Here is a 25,082-nt window from a genome sequence, read left to right as displayed (position 1 = left end):
TTGGCTGGAGCTACACTCTACCTGTTCCAAATTACAAACAGATTCAACTCAAGAACAAACCTACAGTCCCTGTCTTGTTTGGACCACCTGTATACTGCTGTTCAGAGTATATAGGGCCTGGGGACCCCAGGCCTTTGCTTTTTTAATTTGAGTGCGGAGTTTCCCTTAATATCTATACAAGAACCAAAGGGCCTGGTAATGGGCTGGGGGGTACCCATGCCTTTTTTATCAATTTTCATCCAGTTTGCCGAGACCCGACATTACATTACAGCCGCAAGCAAGTAATTAAGCATGTTTTAAATTACTTTTATTCCTTTAAAATGTCATTTTGTGCAGGGACTTTTCTAAGAATGGGAAACATGTGCTACTTTACAGGCATACTATAGACACCACCCAGGTATGAAATTTAAAGGAATATTTCACTCTTATTGTTTCACTTTAAGCGTTATTAAAATCACTGTTTTTAAAACTTTTTATTGCATTGATACATGTCCCATGGGGAAGGACCCAGGTCCCCAAACACTTTTTATGACAATAACTTGCATATTAACCTTTAAAATTAGCATTTGATTTCTCCCATAGACTTTTTAAGGGTGTTCTGTGGCTTTTCGAATTTGCCGCAAACACCCCAAATTGTTCACTGTTCGGCAAACGGGTGAACAGGCAATGTTCGTGTCGAACTCATGTTCGACTTGAACACATAGCCCATCCCTAGTGGTGACTTGTAAATACCCCCTTATATTGGTTAAAAAAATGGAGTATGGCTTAATTTAAAAGGCATAATAATGAATCATCATCCAGATTACTAAAGCAAAACAGGGAGGGGTGGAAAAAAAAAGGTGGGGAGAAAAAGGGAAGGAAAGGAAGAGAAGGGAAAGGGAAGCAGGAGGAGGGGGGAAGGGAAGCAGGAGGAGGGGGGAAGGGAAAGAGGGGGGAGGGAAGGAGGCACAAGGGGGTAAAAAAAGGGGGAAGGGGGAGGGGAAGGAGGAAGAAAGGACAGGGGGTGCACAAAAGGAAAAGAAAGGGAAGGGACAGACAAGGAGAAACGGGGGCTTATGGTGATTTATTGCGACCATCTGCCTACTTTTACAACTAAGGCCGGGTACACACGGACAAACATGTACGGTGAAAGCGGTCCGTCGGACCGTTTTCACCGTACATGTCTGCCAGAGGGCTTCTGTACGATGGTTGTACACACCATCGTACAGAAGTCCGCGCGTAAACAATACGCGGGGCGTGTCCGCGGTGTCGCCGCGCCGATGACGCGGTGTCGCCGCGACAATGACGCGGCGACGTGGGCGGCCTGCCTTTAAAATGCTTCCACGCATGCGTCGAAGTCATTCCACGCATGCGAGGGACGGCGGGCGCCTGGACATGTACGGTAGGTCTGTACTGACGACCGTACATGTCCGAGCGGGCAGGATTCCAGCGGACTGTTTTAAAACAAGTCCAGGAATATTTGTCCGCTGGGAAAAGGCCCGGCAGGCAAATGTTTGCTGGAATTCGGCCCGCTCGCGCCCACACACGACCAAACATGTCTGCTGAAACTGGCCCGCGGACCAGTTTCAGCAGACATGTTTGGTCGTGAGTATGGGGCCTTAGGGGCATCTTGTATAGTATATTATTCACCACAGCTACCCTGATCCCAACCCTGGGACGGATAGCCATTATTCCACATTTAATTAATTTAATTTATTTTAATCTCCCCACCTCACTTTACATCACTCATATTTACACTTTACACCCCCCCTTCCATGTTAAATATTACACATATATCATAATACAACCATTGTACAAGCTTTGGCTTTTAGCTTTTTTAAAGACAGACACAACTGTGTATGTCTCTTAATATTTGGAATATAATTATATAATATAATTTCATACTGCAGTTACAAATAATACAACTCCAAATTGCTTTGCCATATATTTAAATGGTTTTAGTAATGTACAGTATATGCAAACACAATTCAATTACCAAAAAGGTATACATGAAAAGATTAATACTGTACCGTGGCTTAAGAGTTCTGTCATGTTGATAAGCTTCAATTATGAGTCCCACCACACTCTTTCCAACATTGCTACATCTCTGCGTTTCAAGATATCCTCCCATTCCAGAATCCTTATAGAATCCTTCCTGCCCAAGAGATAGCGAGGTATAGCCAGCCCCCGAGAGATCTTCCCTTTAGCCCTTGTTCTCTCACTGCTATGAGTAACACCTTTTTTTTTCCACTCCAAAATTGGGTGTGTCTCTCATTACTATGTAATTGATGATATCATATGATGATGGAGTTTATCTGTTACCATAACAACCAAGTTTAGCATCCATCTTGAATAATTCTATTTTTCACCTCTAGGGGCAGTGTTGGATAAGAAATTACTTCTAATGTTATTGTCCTCGATGCCTAATATAATTTATGACACCATTTGACATTCGGCTTAGCGAAATACCATTAATTGTGTAATAGTTGACATCACGTGTCAACTTTCCTAGCCAACCTGGCTTTAACTTATAATATATGGTTTGGGAAAGTTTACCCCACATCATTAGCTGAAGCCTCGTACACACGACCAAGAAACTTGACAGAATCCATCAAGAAACTTGGTGGCAGAGCTTTTTTGCAGAGGAAAACAGTCGTGTGTACGTTTTTCATCAAGGAAACTGTCAAGGAACTCGACGAGAAAAAAAGAGAAGTTCTCTTTTTCCTCGACGGGAGTCTCAATTTCCTTGTCGTGTTCCTCGTCGGGCTGGTTTTCGATGAGAAACTCGAGCGTGTGTATGCTAAGAAACCCGCGCATGCTCAGAATAAAGTATGAGACGGGAGTAAAAATAGCATTTGTAATGGAGATAACACATTTTTCACGCTGTAACAGACTAAAAAGTGCAAATTGTCTCTTACCAAACTTTTACTTAACATGCAGTAATATGAGATTAGCAAAAGCAGCCCCCAGGGTTGTGCCAGTGAAATCAAACTTCCCCTGCCATTGTATGTGTTGTACGTCACCACGTTTGAGAACAAGGAGATTTTGTCTTGACCATGTGTACGCAAAGCAAGCTTGTCGAGTTCCTCGACAAGCTTGGACTCGTCAATGAACTCGTCAATGAAAACGATGTGTCTTTTCCGACGAGTTCCTCGGTCGTGTGTACGAGACCTGAGGCCGCGTACACACGGTCGTTCCAAACCGATGAGAATGGTCCGACGGGCCATTTCCATCGGTTCACCGCTGAAGTGGCCTGATGGTCTGAAGTGCGTACACACCATAGTTCCAAAAACCGATCGGGGCAGAACACGGTGACATCAAACACACGAGGTGCTGAATAAAACAAATTTCAATGCTGCTAAAGCATGCGTCGACTTGATTCTGAGCATGCGCGGGCTTTGAACCAATGCTTTCTGTACTAACCATCGGTTTGGACCGATCGGCAGCGGGCCATCGGTTTGATTTTGAAGCATGTTTTACAATTTTGGACCGAAGGACAACAGACCGATGGGTTATACACACGGTCGGTTTGGACCGATGAAACTGAACCTCGGTCCATTCTCATCGGTTTTGTCCGACCGTGTGTATGCTGTCTGAGAGTTTTTTAAATTCCTTGAAACTCTGAACACCGGAATTCAATTCTGTGCCTCATTTCAACACAACTAGGATCTCACATTTGCAACCCTTATTATGATAATATATATGTAGTAAACAGGTTTATATAATGTTAACTCAAACAGATACACTGTAAACATATTATAAAAGTAACATTATTATTTAACATATACTGTATAATACGATGGCTTAGTTATAAATAAGCCCTCTTGCTTCGTTCATGCAAAGATAATTACTGTGAGCCCATGTTTCGTCTGTAGAATCTCCCCTTATCTTGTTTATTTTACTAAATGTCTAAACCTTTGAATTATAACCTGGACACATGGTACAGATAGACTTGCACAGTCTCCTCGCTAAAAAGAAAAACTTCTTTAGAGACAATTAGCCAGATTCAGAAAGACGTGCCTAACGTTAGGCAGGCGTAGCGTATCTCATATACACTACGCCGCCGTAAGATAGAGAGGCAAGTGCTGTATTCACAAAGCACTTGTGTCCTAAGTTACGGCGGCGTAGCGTAAATGTGCCGGCGTAAGCACGCCTAATTTCAATGGTGGGCGTGTTTTATGTAAATAAAGCATGACCGCACGTAAATGACGTTTTGAACGAACGGCGTATGCGCCGTCCGTGGACGTATCCCAGTGTGCATGCTCCAATTTACGCCACAAAAACTTATTGGTTTCAACGTGAACGTAAATTACGGCCAGCCCCATTCACGGACGACTTACGCAAACGACGTTAAAATTTTAAAATTTGACGCGGTTCCGACATCCATACTTAACATTGGCTGCGCCATCTTTTTGGTGGAATAACTTTAGGCCTGAAAACACCTTACGTAAACGGCGTATCTTTACTGCGACGGGCAAGCGTACGTTCGTGAATAGGCGTATCTCGCTGATTTACGCATTCTAGGCGTAAATCAGCGTTCACGCCCCTAGCGGCCTGCTTAAATAGAAAGCTAAGGTACGAGAATATTTGAGAATACACTTAAATATACGACGGCTTAGATTCAGAGTTACGACGGCGTAACTCTACCTGAATCTGGCTAAATGAATATAGTTAACCTCTTTTAAAAAAAAGTTAAAGCCAAGATGGCTTTGGTACTGTTCATATGAAAAATATACAATATATGGCTATATATATATATATATATATATATATATATATATATATATATATATATATATATATATATATATATATATATATATATATATATATATATATATATATATATATATATATATATATATATATATATATATATATATATATTTTTACCCCAAATGTTCTGACAGTACAATATGACATGTTAAATCGCTTGCCAAATCGGCGGCTATTGCTGGCAATGGTACCTTCCAGATCAATGCAGCGCCAACTTTGGAGTTTTGGAGTTTTAACTATACCCTACTCTGTCCAAAACAAAGTTTTGTCTATACATACACTGTGCTCGTAAATTAAATAGGGAGGCTGCAATTGCTGACTTATTCTTCCTGCAATATGTTGAGATACTAACTTGGGGCATGCATGTTAGATATCCTAATCTGCATAATTGTTTTTGGTCAACAACAAAAAATTATTGCAGCCATTAAATCACTATAACAGCCAGACAACCTGCATTTCACCAGAAGAAGTCAGTAGTACCAGTCTCCATTTTTTTTTTTTATAAATTCTTTATTTTTCACAGATTTCACATTACAATTTTTCACAATCTTATGCTATCTTATTATACCAACCTAAGTATTACCATCTTATATTCTATTATCTCCTAAATGATTATTTAGTTCAATGTGAATTCTCTTTTCCTTCTGTTACCTCCGCATCCTTTCTTAATAATACCCTCCCACCTCCCAAAAAAAAGGGAGGAGGGTGGAAAGACTCCTTCCTCCTCATGCCCCTGCTTCTTCCTTAGCCTCCATATTTCTTCCACTGTGTTTCCATTATTAAATCGTTTGTATAGAAGTTATAGTTTTCAGGCTGTTAGCATTAAAATACACATATATATATATATATATATATATATATATATATATATATATATATATATATATATATATATAGCCAGATTCAGAGAGAGTTAGGCCGGCGTATCAGTAGATACGCCAACCTAACTCGGAATCTGCGCCGTCCTAAGTTTAAGTGTATGCTCAAACTGAGATACACTTAAACCTAGCTAAGATACGACGGCCTGCGCCGTCGTATCTTAGGGTGCGCCCGTCGCAGTAAAGATACGACGTTTACGTAAGGCATTTTCCGGCGTAAAGTTATTCCATCAAATAGCTGGCCTAATCAATGTTAAAGGGTCACTAAAGGAAAAAAATTTTTTAGCTGAAATGACTGTTTACAGGGCATAGAGACATAATAGTTAACTGATTCCTTTTAAAAATGATTAAAAATAGATAAAAAAACAATCATATAATGTGCCTGCAGTGTAGTTTCGTTTTTGCTGTTGTTTGCTGGTTCTCTGATGTACAGAGAGCCACTAGAGGGCAGTCAGCCAATAGAGAGCAGTGATACTTTGTCTAAAACTCCTCAGCACCAATCCAGTTTCGTTTTACACACACCTCCTTGATTAGTGACCACCGTGAGAAATCTCCCAGTACTGTGGTTATCAGGAAACAGGCAACCAGGAAGTGTCCAAAACAGAGAGGATTTACAGCAACATGAAAGCAAAAACGAACAATGAGCACATGAAACCAGGACTGCAGCAAGGTAAAGGAAGCTATTTAGCTGAAAAAAAAAATTCCTTTAGTGACCCTTTAAGTATTGCCGTCGTTCCCGCGTCGAAATTTGAAAATTTTACGTTGTTTGCGTAAGTCGTCCGTGAATGGGGCTGGACGTAATTTACGTTCACGTCGAAACCAATACGTCCTTGCGGCGTACTTTGGAGCACTGCACACTGGGATATGTACAGGGACGGCGCATGCGTCGTTTAAAAAAAACGTCAATCACGTCGGGTCACAAGTAATATACATAAAACATGCCCCAAAAATCCTCATTTGAATTAGGCGCGCTTACGCCGGCCAATTCACACTACGCCGCTGTAACTTAGGAGGCAAGTGCTTTGTGAATACAGCACTTGCCTCTCTAACTTACGGAGGCGTAGTTTAAATGCCATACGCTACGCCGCCTTAAAGGATCACTAAAAGATTTTTTTTTTAGCTAAATAGCTTCCTTTACCTTACTGCAGTACTGGTTTCATGTCCTCATTGTTCGTATTTGCTTTGAAGCTGCTGTAATTCTGCTCTGATCTCCAGACTTCCTGCTTGTCTGGCTCCTTATGAAAAATCTCACGGCAGCTTTTCACTGTGGTCCAAGCTGTGTGTCTAAAATTCCTCAGAACCAATTAGATTCATTTTAAAAACAAAACACTGCCCTGGATTTGTTCGTTTTTGTTCTGTGGGTTTCTTTACTTTACAGAAACATGAAACCAGTTTAAAAACGAAAGTGAAACTGCAGGCACATTATATGATTGAATTTAATCTATTTTTAATTATTTTTAAAAGGAATCAGTTAACTTTTATGTTTCTATACCCTGTAAACAGTCATTTCATAAAAAAAAAATTCCTTTAGTGACCCTTTAACCAGTTAACCACCGGCCGCAAGGTGGTTGCTTAACTGGGGGTCGCCGTTCTGAAACGGCGCCCAGCAGAAGCAGTAATGCGCGCCGCCTCGGGCGCGCACACAGAAAATTCTGTGCGCGCCGGGTCTATGAGACCGGCGCTACACAGATCAAGGTAATTGACCAGTAACAGCGGTCTTTTACCTTGTGATCGCGCCGTCCAATGACGGCGCGATCACAATGTAAACAAAGGAGGTCAGGGAAAGTTTACCTCCTCTCCTCTCCTCACACAGTATCAGCGGGAGAGAAGAGGAGATAAACTGTGAGTGTTGCTGACCTTGCCATAGTTAAAAAGTGCCCCATAGTGCCACATCTGTGCCCATAGTGCCACATCAGTGCCACATCTGTGCCCAATAGTGCCACATCTGTGCCTAAAGTGCCACATCTGTGCCCAATAGAGCCACATCTGTGCCCAACAGTGCCACATCTGTGCCCAGTAGTGCCACATCTGTGCCCAGTAGTGCCACATCTGTGCCACATGTGCCACCAGAGCCGCACCAGTGTCACCAGAGATGCACCAGTGTCACCAGAGCCGCACCAGTGCCACAACAGTCCTATACTAGTGCCACAACAGTGCCGTACCAGTGCCGCCTGTGCCCACCAGTGCCGCCTGTGCCCACCAGTGCCGCCTGTGCCCACCAGTGCCGTCTGCGCCCACCAGTGCCGCCTGAGCCCACCAGTGCCGCCTGTGCCACCAGTGCCGCCTGTGCCACCACGGCCACCTGTGCCCACCAGTGCCACCTGTGCAGCCTGTGCCCTCCAGTGCTGCCTGTGCCCACCAGTGCTGCCTGTGCCCACCAGTGCTGCCTGTTCTGCTAATCGGTGCACACCAGAGCCCCACCAGAGCCACCTTTGCCCACCAGAGCCACCTGTGCCGCCTGTGCCCACCAGTGCCGCCTGTGCCCACCAGAGCCACACCCGTGCCACTACAGTGCACATAAGTGCCGCCTGTGCCCACCTGTGTCCACCAGTGCCCCCACAGTGCTCTGCAGTACAGCCTCACCAGCCACCAGTATGGCAAAAAAATTATTTACCGGTGAGCAGGCCTTACAGCGTCTACTAGCCATGAGCGATGAGAGCAGCGAGGAGTCTCTGTCCGATTCTGATTCGGCCTATGAACCCGTTATAGACAGTGGGTCTGATTCAGAATCTGAAGAGGAACGTGTGCCCAGGAAAAGAAGGGGTGCTGGCGTGGAGAAGCGGCCTACTCCCAGACGCGCAGGGCCGTCCACCTCAAGTGCTGTGCCTACCACCCCAAGCGATGTGCCGTCCACCCCAAGCGCTGTGCCATCCACCCCAAGCGCTGTGCCGTCCACCCCAAGCGCTGTGCCGTCCACCTCAAGAGCTGTGCCGTCCACCTCAAGAGCTGTGCCGTCCACCCCAAGCGCTGTGCCGTCCACCTCAAGAGCTGTGCCGTCCACCTCAAGAGCTGTGCCGTCCACCTCAAGAGCTGTGCCGTCCACCTCAAGCGATGTGCCACTGCAACAAAGCCCAGGCACCAGTAGGGTGTCATCTCAGCCCCAAAGGGATAGGGGCCATGCCAGCCTTCCCTATGGCCTTCAAAACCCCCTGTGGCTTCCCCCTAATTCCAGAGCAGCAAATATCCCCCCCTTCACTGCCCAGCCAGGTGTCCAGGTGAACACCGAAAACTTTTCCATGCTTAAATTTTTTAATTTACTTTTCACCGAAGATTTGCTATCCTTCATTGTGGCCCAGTGCAATCTCTACGCACAACAGTACATAAGAAGTAACCCTGGTTCCAGATATGCCCGCCCCTTTGAGTAGAGAGAACTAACCGTGGACGGATTCAAAATTTTCTTAGGCCTAACGTTTACTATGGCACTTTAAAAAAAAATTGTACTCCTACTGGTCCACAAAACCCATTCACCACATGCCACTCTTCTCCTCCCTTATGCCAAGATCCCGATATTTAATAATTATGCGGTTCCTCCACTTTAACGACAACGCCCAGTGCCCTCCCCAAAATGACCCTGCTTTTGACAAGCTATATAAAATTCGGCCACTTCTAAATTTTTTCGCTCAACAATTTCCCCAATTTAAACCCCTGAACAAAACATATCCGTGGACGAGTCCCTTGTCAAATTCTCAGGCAGGCTGAGCATCAAGCAGTTCATCCCCAGCAAAAGGGCCCGATATGGGGTCAAAATGTACAAACTTTGCGACAGAGCCACAGGGTACCTCTACTCATTCATGGTGTATGAAGGGAAGGACTCCCAACTGCATCCCCCTGAATGCCCAGAGTATATGGGAGTCAGCGGAAAAGTGGTCTGGGATCTGATCTATCCACTCTTTGGAAAGGGATACCACCTTTATGTGGATAATTTCTACACCAGCTTGCCCCTGTTTCGCTGTCTTTACCTTCGGAATACCCCAGCATGTGGCACAATAAGACCCAATAGAAAAGGCTTCCCGCAAAAACTGGTGGATCAAAAGCTCAGACGAGGGGAGTCTGCAGCATTGAGGAACCAGGAGATATTGGCTGTCAGGTGGAGGGACAAACGGAACGTCCACATGCTCACATCAATCCATGACGACACCTGCGTGGAAGTCCCCAAAAGAACCGGCCCAATCCAAAAACCAAAATGCATCTATGACTATAATTTGTTCATGGGGGGAGTGGACTTCAATGACCAGATGATAGAACCCTACCTGCCCACAAGAAAATCCCGCCACTGGTACAAGAAAGTGTCCATTTATTTTTTTAGTTTGGCCTTCTATAATTCCTATGTAATTTACAAAAAATCATCAGAGAACCCCGTATCATATCTGGACTATCAAGAAGAAGTCATCACCGCCCTTTTGTACCCTGAAAACCCACCGGAAAATATTCGCTCTGATTCTGTGAGCAGACTGCACGAGCGTCACTTTCCCGTGAAACAGGCAACAAAAATCAGAAGAGGTGCCGGGTGTGCTCCAGAAGAGGAATTCAAAAAGACACCACGTATTACTGTCCCGATTGTCCTTCCCAACCAGGCCTCTGTATTGGAACATGTTTCCGCCGTTACCATACGTTTCTACATTATTAGGGACGTATGGTAAACGCAATTCTCATTTCCTGTAATTTCTCCCCACACCCCTTATGCCACTGCACTGAACATACCTCTGCCTTCTCCGGAACCGACCATGGCCTGTTATACGACCACTCTTTTGCCTAACCCTAAACATACTTCTGCCTTCTCCGGAACCGACCATGGCCTGTTATACGACCACTCTTTTGCCTAACCCTAAACATACCTCTGCCTTCTCTGGAACTGACCCTGGCTTGTTATACGACCACTCTTTTGCCTAACCCTAAACTGTACCTACCTCTGCCTGCTCTGGAACTGACCCTGGACTGTTTGACCACGTTTTTTGCCTGCCCCTTGGATTGATCTTTTACCCTGCTATACTAGTGGGAACACAGGGGTCTCACATATGTGAGGGGCTCCAGAATTGTTTTTCTGGATGAAAAAAATTATTTTTTAGTTTTCTCATTCCCGAATTAGGGTCTGGTTGCCCGGAGGCTTCAAAGAGATTTGGGTGGGAGAAGCCTCTACCCCTGTCCCCATTCTTTCCTGGCCCGCTACTTGGACCATGTTCCTACCAGGACGAATATTTTGCCACTGCTGGCACTGTACTGACTATGGACAATATTCCTGCCTGCTGCCTGCTGCCTGGACAATTCCATTCACTGTCGCTGACCAGTGACCACGTCCCTGCCTGCTGCCTGGATCGGGGCTCTCCTTCTGTGGACAATTGCACTACTAAAACCACAGGTAATCTTCTTTTTTTTTACCCATTACTCAGCAGAATGTATTTTAGGGTGTAATTCTTGGTATGTATATGCTGTGTTAGAAATATGAAGGCCCTTCAAAAATGTGATAGATTGTAAGGAAATTGGATGTGTAATTTATGTCCCTAGAACACCTGATGGTGCTTCTTGGATGTTGGGCCTCTGTATGTGGCCACGCTGTGTAAAAGTCTCACACATGTGGTATCGCCATACTCGGGAGGAGCAGCAGAATATATTTTGGGGTGTAATTTTTTCTATGTACATGCTATGTGTTGGAAATATCCTATAAATTGACAACTTGCTGTAAAAAAAAATGTGTTTTTATTTTTTTCCACATTTTCCAAAAACATCTGGAAAAAAATGAACTATTCAAAAGACTCATTATGCCTCATAGATTATACGTTGGGGTGTTAGCTTTCCAAAATGGGGTCACTTTGTGGGCGTTTCCATTGTCCTGGTGCTCCAGGGCCTTCAAAAGTGTAATAGGTGGTTGAGAGATTAGATGTGTAATTTATGCTCCTAGAATGCTTGAAGTTGCTACTTCGGTGTTGGGCCTCTGTATGTGGCCACGCTGTGTAAAAGTCTCACACATGTGGTATCGCCATACTCAGGAGGAGCAGCAGAATATATTTTGGGGTGTCATTTGTGGAATATACATGCCATGTGAGAAAAATAACCTGTTATAATGACAATATTGGTATGAAAAAAAAAAAAAAATCTTAATTTTGCAAAGAATTGTGGGAACAAATGACAACTTCAAAAAACTAACTATGACTCTTACTAACTACCTTGGAATGTCTACTTTGCAAAAAAGGGGTCATTTGGGGGGTATTTGTACTTTATTGGCTTGTTAGGGTCTCAAGAAATGAGAGAAGCTGTCAGTACTTCAGGTGTGATCAAATTGTTCAATTTTCAGAAATTGGTACCATAGCTTGTAGACCCTATAACTTTCACCCAGACTAAATAATATCCAATTTTTTTTTTTTTTTTTACCAAAAATATGTAGCAGTATGCATTTTAGGCCAAATGTATGAGGAAAAATTACTTTTTTACAAAATGATATGATAGAAATGAAGAAAAATTCTTTTTTTTACAAAATTTTCGTTCTTTTTTCATTAATAGCGAAAAAAAAAAACGCAGAGGTGATCAAATACCACCAAAAGAAAGCTCTATTTGTGGGAAAAAAAGGACAAAAATTTCATTTGGTTACAGTGTTGTATGACTGAGTTATTGTCATTCAAAACGTGAGAGCACCGAAAGCTGAAAATTGGTCTGGTTATTAAGGGTGTTAAAAAATTTTTTTTAACATTAGATTGGGCCTAATTACGGGAAGCAGAATCGGGTGTTTTGTTTAAAATCAATGCAGTACTTACCGTTTTAGAGATAGATGTTCTCTGCCGCTTCTGGGTATTGTCTTTGGGACTGGACGTTCCTATTTGATTGACAGCCTTTCCGACGGTCGCATACAGCGCGTCACGAGTTGCCGAACGTCGGTGCGGCTCTATACGGCGCCTGCGCCACCGACGCTACTTTCGGAAACTGGTGACGCGCTGTATACGACGGTCGGAAGGCTGTCAATCAAATAGGAACGCCCAGTCGCGAAGCCCATACCCGGAAGCGGCGGGAGAACATCTATCTCTAAAACGGTAAGTACTGCATTGATTTTAAACAAAACACCCGATTCTGCTTCCCGTAATTAGGCCCAATCTAATGTTAAAAAATTATTTTTTGGGTGAACCTCCACTTTAAGTGCCCAGTTATCCAGTGGTTAAAGATGCGCGCCCCTACCTGAATCCAGCTAATAGTGTTTATTTTAAAGCAGAGTTTCACCCAAAAGTGGAAGCTCCGCTTATCAGCCTCCTTCCCCCCTTGAGTGCCACATTTGGCACTTTTAGGGAGGGAGGGGGGAGCAGGTACCTGTTTTTGACAGGTACTCGCCCCCACTTCCGAGAGATCTTGCCGCAGCAAGATCACTCGGAAGTTCAGCCCCCTCCTCCTTCCCTGGCCGCTGGGCCATTGACAAAGTGTAGCGCTTTGCACATGCACAGTAGGGGATGGCTGTGAAACCCAAAGTCTTCACTGCCAGGTTCCCTTACTATGAATAGTGGCAGCAGTATCCTAGAGCCTATAGAAGAATTGGCTGGGGTGTCGACATCGCTGGATTCCAGGACAGGTAAGTGTTCAAATATCAATAGTCAGTAGCTACAGTGTGTGTGTTTCATTTTTTTGACGTGGGGGACTCCTCTTTAACATAAAAGTGCACCTATTGTGTAGCATTTTTTTATGCAAACAGTCAAAAAACTTATTATTATAAGGAATTAAGGGCCGGATTCACGTAGAGCGGCGCATATCTAGACCGGCGTAGCGCATCTCATTTCCGTTACGCCGGCTCAAATTAGAGACGCAAGTACCGTATCCACAGAGTATTTGCGCACAAATATGCGCCAGCGTAACGTAAATTCTGAGGAGTAAGGCGGGGTAATTGAAAGTAGGAAGGAAGTGGGCGTGCTCCATTGAAATGAGCCGTGACCCCATGCAAATGAAGGGCCGGCCTGCGCATGACGCTGACTATGGTCATAGCCTCTCTGCGCATGCGCAGAACTCAGCCCGGCGCAATCAGTGAGATAGGAACTAGGCCCAGCATACTTAGTGAGATACGCCCTGTGCTTAAATAGGGCCAGACAAACGCCCTTCCATTGCAAAAGTACATCCATGTGTTTCCCTTCCTGAAGCAAGGTGCTTTTGTTCTGTTGTCTGTGGCTGTGTGTTGGTTTGTGTAGGAGTGTTCTAGGAAAGATTTATTGGAGTAGGAGATTGTATTAGCTGTTTGTTTTTGCTGTGTGTTTTTTGGTGTTTGTATTAACTGTCTGTTTGTGCTGTTTGATTTTTGTGTCTGTTTTTGCTGTGTGTTTTTTGGTGTCTGTATTAGCTGTCTGTTTGTGCTGTCTGATTTTTGTGTCTGTTAGTGCTGTCTGATTTTTGTGTGTGTTGCTGAGATGGCACCAAAGAGATGAAAATTGAACTTCTCTGTCCGCGAGAAGGAGATCCTTGCCATGGTCATTACCCGATATGGGCGGTTTTTGCATGGCCCTGAGAGCCGGGACATCCCCCCGGCCAGGAAGAAGCAGATCCTGCAGGACATTGTTCATGATATTAATGTTTTGGAGGGGGAGACGAGGACTGTCAGTGGGATTACCAAAAAGATCAACGATCTGAGGCGTGTGGTCCGGGAGAAGCTGGCCAAGATAACGGCACATGCCAGGGGCACTGGAGGAGGACCACCTTGCACCATCAGGCTGACTGAGGAGGAGCGTGCAGTGGCCCAGTGCTTCAACAGGCAGCAAGTGGAGGGCCTGCCTGGCTTTGACTCCGAGGAGGCCGTGAGGACAGGTAAGTTTTATTTTTATTTTTTTCTATCTGGCGAGTAGCATGTGTGGGGGGGAAGGGAATATGTGACAAGTGTGTGGATCCTCCAACCTGTGTATGTTTTGTGTCCTCCACAGATGTGCAGGAGGGTGCTGGGCCATCAGGCCAGTCTGCACCATCCGCTGGACATCAGGCTGCTGAAATCCCCCAGGAAAGGCCGGAGTCCTCGGGGGAGGGGAGTGGCCACAGCTCACCTCAAGAGGAGGTTGAGGAGGAGGAGGTTGAGGGGGAGGAGGACACCATTGCCAGTGAGGTACTTCTCCTTTTGGAGGAGTCTCCCCCTGTGGCTGGCAGCAGTCAGGCCTCCATCAGGGGTAGCCCAGACTTTGGCCCAGATGGAGGAGAGCCTGGTCTCCATAAAGGACTCCGTGATGGACGTGAGCACGAACTCCTTGGCATTCATCAACTGCTTTAATGACCTGCAGACTGCCACAGCAGGCGTGGGTCAGGAGGTGCGTGCCCTGACCCAGGCAGTACAGGCTAATACGGCAGCCCTGAATGTGGGCCTCACCAGGATTGCTGTGGCCTTGAAGGGCAGGCCGGCAGGTGGGAAGAGACCAGGGGAGGCTCCTCCTTCCCTTGATTCCCCCCCATGAGTCTCCCCTGAGGGGCCGGGGCCGTGGCCGTGGTTGTGGCCGGCCCAGGCGTGGGTCACGCCAACGACCTTAATTTGTGGTGTACTTTTGTTTTCAGTGCTTAATTTTTTTTGTTTTTTTTTGTTACTGTGATTATGATTTGTTTTATGTTTGTGAATGATGTATGAATGTGGGGGTGACATTCCTGCCGGAAAAGGGGTGTCACCCTCATTTGTGGTGGAGAAGGGTTCCCCAGGACCAGGGAGAAGTGATCCCCAGGTCCGTGTGAATGGTGTATGAATGTACAGTGACATAATTGGAGCATTGGCGTGGCGTTGCTGCTCCCTAGTACCGTGCGGTGTACTTTGGTCTAATCCAATTTGATGAGGATGTGGGGTGTGTGTGCTAGGGACCACAGTGGTGTGCATGCGTGCATTCTCCTTGTGCCATGATTAATGTGTGTGTTTAATGTGCAAAGGTGCCTACTGTGAGGCATTTCCTGACTGCTCTTCCCTCAGCAGATGGGGTAGCCTCGGTCAGGGGGGATTGTCTGGTTCGGGGGTCAGGTCATCACATATGTCAATCTCCGGGCCCCTTCTCACGGCGAAGTTGTGCAGCATGCAACATGCACCGATGATCTGGCACACAAAATTTGGGGAATACACAGGGTACCCCTGGACTTATCCAGGCATCGGAAACGGGACTTCAGGAGGCCAAAGGTGCGTTTCACCACTGCACGGGTATGTGTGTGTGCATCATTGTATCTTTGCTCTCCTGGGGTTTGGGGATTCCGGAATGGAGTCATGAGATGGGGTCCAAGTGCATATGCAGAGTCACCTGGAAGGGAAAAGACAGGAGGATGTTAGTCATGCATGTGCCCCTCGTGATGTCTGCATCATGGGGGAGGACAGTCATACCTGACACCCATGTCACTCACCAACCAGCCAGCTGTCCCCATACATGTTCTGTTCAAATTATGTAGGGATGTTGCTCTGACGGTATATGAAGCTGTCATGGCTGGATCCTGGGTGTTTGGCACGGACGTGCCATATGAGGTATTGGGCATCGGCTATCACCTGTACGTTGATGGAATGCCAGTGCTTCCGATTGCGGTATATGTGCTCTGTCTCATGGGGGGGCTGTAGTGCCACATGTGTGCAATCAATGGCCCCCACGGTGCGTGGGAATCTGGCAATTCTGTAGAAATCAAGCATTGTCTTCAGCCGCAGGTCCTCCTGGGTGGGTCTGATGATTTGGTTGGCCATGCATCTCAGGATTGCAGGAAAAACCTGGTGCACACATCTGCTAATGGAGGATTGTGACATCCCAGCCACCACTCCACTTGTGCGCTGAAAAGAGCCAGTGGCAAGGAAATGGAGTGTTGCCATGACCTTGACCAGTGGCTGCACTGCATGTGAGCGTTGTGTTGGGCTGGTGATGTCATCCTGCAGGGTTGTGGTTAATTCCATGATGGCTGCGATCAGAAGCAGGCATGCCAAAGACGTCTATGTGCGGTCGGTATATCCTCTCCTGTGCCCTCCTCCTCCGTTCCCTCCTCCTTCTGCGCGCCTCTAAAGCCACTAGTATAGCTATGAGCATGGATGCCCCTGGCATGTTGGCATACAGATTGTTGTCCTGCAAGTGTGTGTGCTCAGCTCGTCCCTAATGGTGTTGCTTTAGCTGACCTGCACACGTCTGGCGTAAAGTTAAGGCTGCTTTTATAAGGGGTAACTTTAGACCGGACATACAGCTGATGCGCACAGGGCGTAGCCTGCGCCGCACAAACGTACTTTTGTGGATCGCCATATCTCCCTCATTTGCATATTTGACTAGCAAAACAATGGTGCGTCTAGCGTATTTTTGCGCCCCACGATGCGCCGGTGTAATCTTTTTACGTCGGTCGGAAAAAGCTGGTTTTCAGGCGTATCTCGTTTTGGGGATACGGCGCATAGATAGGCACGGTGCATATTTACACTTACGCCGCGCATCTCGAGATACGCCAGCGTAAGTGCTTTGTGAATCTGGCCCTAAGTTCTGGCATAACACAAGCATTTCATTAAATGTAGAAACAGCTGTGAAAACAAATGGGACCTGCAGAATGGATACTAATAACTCTAGCTACCTTATATCATAAGGACAAAATGGAAAAAATAATCACTTTTTCCTAAAATGTGTTATGCAGATGTTAATAAAGAGCACATTTTCTGAACTCTGTTGATGTTTAAAACATTAACAGGACCGTATTAAACTCCAAGTAAATTTGTTTTGTCTAGCACACTCTATAAAATTCCATAGTAGATTAATTACTTTGCTGGTAAAAGCACACATGAAGCAAATGCCACACTCATTTAAATCTGCGTGCAATTTCTGTTGCTTTTGGAAAGTGAAGGTGCATTACATTTAGCAATTAGTTGCTAATTCATATCTTTATTTAAAGAGAATGTTAGAAAATGTTCTCAAAAGGATATCATTTAAAACCACTATATTGTTATATTATAAAAAGATAAGTGTTACATCTATTTCTACAAATATCAATTTCTGTATGCAGGAGCTGCAAATTAATTTTAAAGTGTTGTTACCTAATAGTGTTGTAGTGGAAACCTTTACACATTTTTCAATATTAGATTTGGATGAAATAGAATTGCTAACCTGTAAAATAAAAAGGGAGCATGCCATGTTGTTGTCTAGTTTAACTATAACTTTCCAACTTCAGCTTGTTCAATTAAACTTTGACAATAAAACCTAGAAGCTGATTGGTTACTATGCACTATACTATGTTTGGAGCTATAGGTTTAAAATGTGTACAGCTCATATTGATGACCCACCATCTATGACAGGAGTGCCCAACCTTTTGAAGAGCGAGGGCCACTTAAGCGACTTGGTAACCGGTCGCGGGCCACAATGGGTGGAGCGGGTGGATGGCAGCCCACTCTACTCTATAGAGCACACTCTATTTTTTTTTAGTGGATCGGATTGGAGGTAGGCATTTGTAAACGGTTCCATGTCCATTTACATCTGCCACTCCTTAGAGGTGAATGGAGGGTCCAATTGGGTTGGACTGACCGTGTGAAAGGGGCCTGAGGCTGCTTTCACACTGATGCACTGTTTACCCGCAACGCCGGTGCAGCACAGTTCACCTGTGGCTTTCCTGCAGGTTAGCTGCACTTTGCCATAGACTTCTATTAAATCCTGTAGGTGTGGTGCACTTTCAGAAAGCACGCCAAACTTGCAGGTAAAAGAAGTCTATGGCCCAGTGCAGGTAACCCACAGTTGCACTGCTCTGCACCTGCAGATCAATTTGAAAGCAGCCCAGTAACCCAGTAAACAGATATGCCCATATATACACTGTGGGGCAGATCCACAGAGATCTGCACGGGCGCAGCGTATGGGAGATACGCTACGCCGCTGTAACTTACTTTTTTAAACTGCAAATCTACAAAGAATTTGCGCCGTAAGTTATGGCGGCGTAGTCTATCTCTCGCGGCGTAAGGGCGCCTAATTCAAATCGGCGAGTAGGGGGCATGTTTCATTTAAATGAAGCACGTCCCCGCGCCGAATGAACTGCGCATGTGCCGTCCCAAAATTTCCCGCCGTGCATTGCGTGAAATGATGTCGCAAGGACGTAATTTTTTAAACTTAGACGTGACTTACGTCCATCCCGATTCATGGACGACTTACGCAAAAAAAAATAAAAAATTTCGACGTGGGAACGACGGCCATACTTAACATGGCAAATCTAACTATACGCCGCAAAAAAGCAGCTTTAACTATACGCCGTAAAAAGCCGACTAGAGACGACATAAGAGAATGCGACGGCCGTGCGTATGTTCGTGGATCTACGGAAATAGCTATTTTGCATACCAGACGCGGAAAACGACGTGAACACCACCCAGCGGACGCAGATGTATTGCATTTTAGATCCGAAGGCGTACAAGGACGTACACCTGTCGGATCTAACCCAGATGCCGTCGTATCTTGGTTTGAGGATTCAAACCAAAGATACGACGCGGGTAATTTGAAAGTACGCCGGCGTATCAGTAGATACGCCGGCGTACTCTGTCTGTGGATCTGCCCCTGTGATTTTAGTAATAAATGTACCTTTAATAACAGTATTCTATTCCATCCCAGAGCAGGAGGTCACGGGCCACATCAGAGGGCTCTGCGGGCCACATGTGGCCCCAAGACCACTGGTTTGGCACCCCTAATCTATGAGATCTCAGAGCCTTTTGTCATGTCCCTGGGCATGTGCACGATTCCATATTAAGTCACAACTGTCATTTACATTGAATATGCTTCCAACTTACATTTTGTCAGACTTGATAAAAGCCTCCAATGATAAAGAGAGTAAAAGTTATCCCTCTTAAAGTAGACATAAACTTAAACAGTTATGTGACTGACTGGGATCTCCTACTTTAGGCACTATTTCTTACAGTCTTAAAATAAATGTGGCAAGAAAAGTTGAGGGAACATTTTTTATTCACACCACTGTGGTATATATATGTAAAGATGTGGTATGACCCTACTTCTGCTATATAAATGTGTCCTCTATCATCCAGTTAGGCCTCGTACACACGACCGAGTTTCTCGGCAAAAACCAGCAAGAAACTTGCTGGGAGATATTTTTTTGCCGAGGAAACCGGTCGTGTGTACATTTTCGTCAAGGAAACTGTCGAGAAACTCGACGAGCCAAAAAGAGAGCAAGTTCTCTATTTCCTCGACGGGAATGGAGAAACTTGCCTTGTTGAGTTCCTCGACAGCCTAATAAGGAACTCGACGAGGAAAACGATGTGTTTCGCCCGTCGAGTTCCTCGGTCGTGTGTACGAGGCTTCAGAGTTTAGATCTATGTTAACTGTATTAATATCATATCACCATTCACATAGTTATTAAATTACATTAGTTAGGAAATGGGGTCCTGGTCTGGTGGTGGAGCAGCATTGAGAATAGGAAGCCGTGAAAGGGCTGGTGAGAGGCAGAGAGCTGAGATACTGCTCACACTATACCTACAGTGCAATCACACAGACCATCCAGACACAGGGGCTCCTCTATGGCAGGAGGTAAAGAGGTGGGGTGTAATAATAACAGTATGTGGCATTTACTACTCCACTCCACTTTCTTACACCAACTTTGAGGTGTATTTCCATTAACAACATTCTTTCATTTTATCACCTATTGAGAGTTTTCACTCCTACAACATTTCTTTGGACTATACACCTGGAACTTTTTTAATAATTGCTATAATTCACTTTTTCATTCTGTTTCATTGTGTTTATCACAATATTAATCGTTAACATAACTATATTTCTATATAAATAACTTTATAAAATCAACATGTTCCTGGCTTCTACTTTAAATTTAACATTTTCATTCCTTTAGCATATAAGAAAAGCACCTACATAATCTTTTTCAACTGATATCTCAAACGCATGTTTTGTTTCCCCAAAATCTTTAGTTTAATGTGCATGTCAAGAGAAACACTTTTTTTCTAGTTTTGAATAGAGTGGCGAAGGATTAAAACTCAATTCTAGTTTTACTGCGACTTGGGTGCTGTGTTAGAGGCAGGAAGTGAGGAAAAATCTGCAACAGGAACACAGACAGAAATACAAATCTGACAGGGGTTCTAGCCTTCAACTTAGGGTGACCACATTTCCAAACTACCATTCAGGGACACCCCCCTTTCCAAAAATCAGCTTGTGCTATAACGAATCACAACACAGTAATTGGACACAAGAGGCGGGATTTATAATTTCTCCAATCACAAGCAGGGGGTGGGGTTGTGCTCCTCCAGGCATTCCCGGCCAGGACAAGTACTGTCAGTGAGTAAAGCAGTGATGTGGCGGCCTTTTTTGGGGGCATCAGATTGGCCTGGGGGGTGGCTGTGTCAGTTACATTCTGGGACATTGTATTGTCCTGGAATTAATGTGCCCGGGACAGACCTGCAAAATGTGGGACTGTCCCGGGCAATCCGGGACACGTGGTCACCCTACTTCTACTACTCTACTAAAGACCTACTAAGGCAGGAGTAGGCAATCTCGGTCCTCCAGCTGTGGTGAAACTACAAATCCCATTATGCCTCTAGGAGTCATGCCTGTGATTGTTAGTGTCTTTCAATATCTCATGGGACTTGTAGTTTGAAAACAGCTGGAGGGCCAAGGTTGCCTACCAATGTACTAAGGAAATCATTTTTTTATTTCTGTCTTTGTTGCTGCTGGTAAGTTCCCTTTGCTTCCTGTTTTGTAAAATGTTGTTAAGCAGGACAGGACATAGGTTTATATTTGCTAACTTTAAGCAGGCTGAATAATGTTACTGGTGAGGAAATTTAGATTTTTGTCAACAAACTTTCCACTTAATTTATAATCAGTTCTCTTGTCTGCTGATTTACTATGTGACTGCTGCTCTGGCAAAATCAGTAACAAACTCTGGCAGAAGTGTTCTTGATTGATTGCCTGGCTCCACTTTTTCTTTGCTGTGTAAGAGACAGAATGTTGGTGCCCAAAAAGCAGAAAAACTGAATCTTGTGGTGCACACTGGAGAAAAACTTTTGTTCGCAGATTGTACCAGTTTGTTGTTTATAAGTTTAATAGTTAATATTTGGCAGCCATTTTTTCCACACATTGGCAAAGGAAAGGTTTTTTATTTTTTTAAACTGGCCTAGCATATTTTTTTTATTTTAACTGTATGAATAGTAAGGTGTAGGCGTAAGGTGTAGAAATGCCCTTGCACCAACACTGTACTGTTAACAAATATTTCCTTAATTACATTTATTTTTTTGCTGTAAAATCCCTGTAATACTGTATGCTTGAGAAAGGGGCATTGGGCTTTCAAAATTTTGAAGATTTTTTAAGCACTGTTTTTAATAAAATATACAACCTCATAAAGTTTTTTTTTTTACAGGACAGTGTTTTGTTATGGAACGTTTTCATCAACCTGTACACATTGAATGTCAGGGTGTTTAGACAACAAAGCATATGAACCATTAAAGACGTTTTATGCACTTTGCAATGTGAACTTTTCCAAGTAACGTGCAGCACTTTCAGGTATTTTTTATACATCCATTAGATCACAATACTCTCCTCATCAATAGCTTCTTTTTTCTTTCTCCAGAAACTCAGCAGCTTAAAATTGGGTCACTTGCCATTGATTTTTTTATGGCAATCATATGACCCACTGAATTCCTGAAAGAAATCCAACAAGACTACGGCTAAAGCCTCGTACACACGACCGAGTTTCTCGGCAAAAACCAGCAAGAAACTTGCTGGGAGATATTTTTTGCAGAGGAAACCGGTCATGTGTACATTTCCGTTGAGGAAACTGTCGAGAAACTCGACGAGCCAAAAAAAGAGCAAGTTCTTTATTTCCTCGACGGAAATGGAGAAACTTGCCTTGTCGAGTTCCTCGACAGCCTGACAAGGAACTCGACGAGGAAAACGATGTGTTTCGCCCGTCGAGTTCCTCGGTCGTGTGTACGAGGCTTCAGTCCCAAATTTTGAATAATGGCACTTCCAACCCTATTAAGAATATACTATTTGTTTTTACTAATTTGTGGAAAAAAAAAAACTTTCCATCCCCTATTCGGGAATCCAGCTTACAAAAATCCGCTACACAATTTTAACAGCAGCTATAACACTTTGGAGGAAAGAAAATTAAAGGACATTTGTTGTATGACAAACATAGAAATATATTGGATAAGTAGTCTAGCTTCTTTTTAAATGTTTATGATTCCCAAAATGTTGTATATTTTTAGAAATGCCCCAGTCCCTGTACTAAGATATAAAAAAAAAAAGGTACAAAGAATTATAAGTAAGTTCCTGATGATGTTTGATCTTGATGATGTTTCTTGACAATAGTAATCAAACACCATTTCCACTAGTGGCCTTGATGGTCCATGCCTACAAGATAACCACACGTTGGCACTATTAGATCAGGTTAGATAGTGGTGGAGGAATTGCTGGGTGCAAATAGAAATGGAATTTATCCATAAAGATAACCTAGAGTAAAAATCTATGTTTAATCTGCTCATAAAAGCCTTTATAAAGACATGGTAAACTGACGACCAATTCCTATACTCATTGAAAACTTAGACTACTCTATTGACAAGTTGTCCCTTTTAAATTGGAAGTCGAAGGGAGTGTTGTTTGTGGAAGACTACACTGCAGAGCAAGTTAGTACCTTTTAGTTCTCTTGCATCAAAATTTACCCTATTCACAGAACTTTTTATATTACTACTGGCTCATGCAGATATACTGCGGCAGAATGGCTTCCCTGGGCAAAATCCTGTACGGGTACGTCCTTCTCTTTTTTGGCCACCAGAGCGGGGAACCCGATGCGCGTGGCCTGCAGGCATGATTGCCAGTGATCGCCCCCTAGTGTTAACCCCTTACCTGCCAGTGACATTTACACAGTAATCAATAGAGGTGCGCATCTTCACTGGTCTCACAATTCGATTACGATTATCTGATCAACGATTCAATCTGATTCCGCGATGCATCACGATTACTGACAAGCTCCCAATTCCACTTGGGCCGCCTAGGTGGCCCTTCCTCCCTGCAAAAGATTCCCTGGCTATGCAGGACAGCGCAGTGAGACATGTGCACCCGGCTGTATAGCTGCAAGCTGTCACAGCCAGATGCCCATAGTAGTATTGCCAGTGCCGTAGACAGGCGGGGGAGAGAATGGAGGGTTTTGGTGGCCACATAGCTGGATTGTGGGACAGGTGAGTGTCTTTTTGCGCACACTCGTGATATGGTGACAAACTACGGTACCTAAAAATCTCCATAGGCAAGGCTTTAAAAAACACTGTTTACATATGCAAGCGCGACTTGCATTTTCTTTGTTCCGTGAACTCGTGGGAAAGGGGGTGCTTTAAAAAAAAATCCCATTTCTTTTTTTTTTCATTGTGTTTTATAAATATAGTTTGATTACTTTTATTGCTGTCACAAGGAATGTAAACATCCCTTGTGACAGTAATAGGTGATGACAGGTACTCTTTATGGAGGGATCGGGGTCTAAAAGACCCCTGATCCCTCCTTTGCACTTCAAAGTATTCAGATCGCCAAAAACTGCGATTCTGAATACTGTATTTTTTTTTAAAACTGGCGCAATTGGCAGCCGAGTACGCCGGAATTGACGTTGCTTCCGTGTTTACATACAGACTGGAGCTAACCCAACGCTTCATGCCAGGCTGTTTATAGCCGCCAGAAGTGGCGGCTCACAGATAAGGTCTCCCGGTGGGACGGGAGGCCCGGTAAGAGCGGCGGAAGATTGCGGGAGGGGGGATTGTCCCCTCCCGCTCCTCCGGGGTAACAATCGAGCGGCTTTTAGCCGCATCGGTTGTTATCCATGGAAAGCCGACCGCTTGGTCTAAAAACAGTACCGGTTGATGCCTGCAGCTGCAGGCTACCTCCCCGGTATAACCCCTTAAAGCTGAGGCCGCATAGGAGTTAATGGCCCGGAGTACTCTCCCGGGAGGGGTTGGGCAAGTCGGGATGACGTTACCTGACATCGAGTTTTCCCGATCGCATGCATTGATGCCACATCGGGGACACCTGAATCGCGATACATCAATGCAGCGATTAATTTTGACACCCCTAGTAATCAGTGCATTTTTATAGCACTGATCGCTGTATAATTGTCAATGGTCCCAAAAGTTTCTGATCTGTCCGTCGCAATGTCGCAGTACCGCTAATAATCTCAGATCACCGGCATTACTAGCAAATAAAAAAATAATAATAAAAAGGCCATAAATCGTTCCTATAGTTTGTATATGCTATAACTTTTGCACAAAACAATCAATATACCCTTATTACGATTTTGTTTTACCAAATATGTAGAAGAATATATATTGGCCTAAACTGATGAAGACATTTTTTAAATTGGGGATATTTATTATAGCAAAAAGTAAAAATATATATTTTTTTTTCATAATTGTCTTTTTTTTGTTTATAGTGCAAAAACTAAAAACCGCAGAGGTGATCAAATACCACCAAAAGAAAGCTCTATTTTTGGGGGAAAAAAGGACGCAATTTGTTTTGGGGTACAGCATTGCATGACCGCTCAATTGTCAGTTAAAGCGACGCA

This window comes from Rana temporaria, chromosome 1, assembly GCF_905171775.1.
Source record: "Rana temporaria chromosome 1, aRanTem1.1, whole genome shotgun sequence".
NCBI lineage: Eukaryota > Metazoa > Chordata > Amphibia > Anura > Ranidae > Rana > Rana temporaria.
This window is presented reverse-complemented; position numbering follows the sequence as displayed.